This window comes from Portunus trituberculatus, chromosome 12, assembly GCF_017591435.1.
Source record: "Portunus trituberculatus isolate SZX2019 chromosome 12, ASM1759143v1, whole genome shotgun sequence".
NCBI lineage: Eukaryota > Metazoa > Arthropoda > Malacostraca > Decapoda > Portunidae > Portunus > Portunus trituberculatus.
In genome coordinates, this window is record NC_059266.1 from 14005612 (window position 1) to 14008169 (window position 2558).

At 42.7% G+C, this 2558-nt stretch overlaps 1 non-coding gene across 1 annotated transcript; it reads left to right on the plus strand.

Annotated features, from left to right (window-relative positions):
• The first annotated feature begins 592 nt into the window (after nt 1-592).
• LOC123502925 lies at nt 593-747 on the plus strand. The gene has a single exon (XR_006674269.1). It is a non-coding gene; the product is annotated as a U1 spliceosomal RNA (small nuclear RNA).
• Nucleotides 748-2558: the final 1811 nt, after the last annotated feature.

Here is a 2558-nt window from a genome sequence, read left to right on the forward strand (position 1 = left end):
TTGAAGTATTGATGTTTTGAAGTGAGAGGAGCCATGGCTGATTTACAGTATTATTTGGGTGGTGAGTGACAAGTGATAGCTGCGATGTAGACAGAGTATGAAAGCATTGTCATTCAGTTACCTCAAGCTGGAATGGAGACTAAGGAAAAAAGCAAAGTTGTAAATGTGGCACGAGAGGTGGTAGATATTATTCTCATAGCCAATATTCAGTTGACTCAAACATCGACTGGACCTTGTCAGAAATATAACCAGATGGGGTAGAAGAACATGGTATGGTCACGTCCAGTATCAGTATCCACTATGGAAAAATTCTCTAGGAAGCTACGGAGAGCTAGTGAATTAGACGATCCGCTGTAGGATGCCACGAAGAAAATAAGGCTGGTTGGATTACAAGGGGTTGAGGATGTGACATATTTGTTTTGGTTCTTTGAAGGACTTGCACGTTCTTAGATCCGCAACAGTGAAGTGAAAACAGTGCTGGGAGTTTTTGAGTTTTTTATTACTGCGTTTGCACACAAACTGAGTTATGTAAACTATGAGAAACAACTGCATGCTCATGTTCAGCAACCGTATAAGGGGGTGTGGGAGTTTGCTGCGTCCTGGCACAGGAGGCACCGTGATTATGAAGGCGGTTCTCCCAGGTCGAGGCCTGCCATTGCACTCCGACGGTGCTGATCCTTGCGATTAACCCAAATGTGGTTAACTCGAGTGGATAACTCGAGTGTGATTGTGAAGCAAATGCTCAAGCTGATGAAAAAGAGCTATGGGGAGCGGACATGGTTGCAGGAATTCAAGAGATGGAACAGTTGGAGGGAAGTTGCAAAAGTGGTAAGAGAAGCAGCAGCAGGTGAGGTGAGAGGACCTGGTCAAAAGGGCTGCAGCCCCAGCCTGAGAGTCCCCATCTGGGGACCAGACATGTCCCCAAGTCGGACTCCTCTCTTGATGACGACCCTAAATGTCTTGACACCTCCCTCAACTTTTTCTACATTACCTTCCTCTACATTCGTGATCTTAGATCTAATTTTCAATTTGTGTAACACCAACTCTCCTGTAATAAACCTTATCTTCTTTTCCAAAACACACCTGTCTGAGGCTACTGACAGCAGTCCTTTCTCTATTCCCTCCTACTTTCTCTATTATCATTTCTTATCCAAAGCTGGATATTGTGGCTATGTACACAAGACTTAACTGGCTCTCGTGCCCACACTATTGAATCTTCCGAGTTTTCCACCATCTGGCTTAAACTCAATAGTGACCCACTTAACTCAATACATCTCTGCTGTCTCTCTCCCCTAACTCCTCTAATTACAGTAAATTTTTTGACTATTTAACTTCCAAAGTGGAGCGCAGTCTGTCCCTCTATCCATTCGTGGATATCTCTATTCTTGGAGATTTCAATGTTCACCACCAGTTTGGTTTTCCTCTCCCTTCACTGACCATTCGGGTGAAATAACCTTCAACTTTGCTATCCTTCATGATCTAGAGCAACTAGTGCAACACCCTACTCGTATTCCTGACTGTCTTTCAGACACGCCCAACATTCTTGATCTCTTCCTTACATCTAATCCTTTTCCTTATGCTGTTACCCTATCATCTCCGTTGGGCTCCTGCCATCACAATCTTATTTCAGTATCTTGTCCTATCTCTCCAATCCCTCCTAAAGATCCACCAAATCGGAGGTGCCTTCAGCATTTTGCCTCTGCCAGTTGAGAGGACGAGGTAATATGCTGATTATCCCTGGAATGAGCATTTCCATGCCATTTCCATGTCAGAGACACATCTCTTTGTGCTGAACGCATACTAGAGGTGATAGTGTCTAGCATGGAGGCGTACATTCCTCATTCTTTTCTACCTGAACCTTCTAAATCTTGGTTTAACACAGCCTGTTCTCATGCTATACATGATAGAGAGATTGCCCACAAAAAGTACTTGAGCCTTCCATCTCCTGAATCTCACACACTTTATATATCTACCGGAATCATGCCAAGTTTGTTCTTCAACTTGCCAAACACTCCTTCATAAACAGAAAAATGTTAAAATCTTTCAGACCCAAAATTGCTTTGAGACCTGGCATCTGGCCAAAAACTTCTTCAATAACTTCACTTCTTCATCTTTCCCTTCTTTATTTCATCCTGATGGCACCACTGCCATCTCTTCTGTCTCTAAAGCTGAACTTTTCTCTCAAACCTTTGCTAACAACTCATCACAACACAAAAGGTACTTGAGCCTTCCATCTCCTGAATCTCACACACTTTATATATCTACCGGAATCATGCCAAGTTTGTTCTTCAACTTGCCAAACACTCCTTCATAAACAGAAAAATGTTAAAATCTTTCAGACCCAAAATCGCTTTGAGACTTCTGGCATCTGGCCAAAAACTTCTTCAATAACTTAACTTCTTCATCTTTTCCTCTTTATTTCATCCTGATGGCACCACTGCCATCTTTTCTATCTCTAAAGCTGAACTTTTCTCTCAAACCTTTGCTAACAAGTAATCCCTGGAGGATTCTGGACTCGTCCCTCCCTCTGACTATTTCATGTCTTCAATCAAAAATTC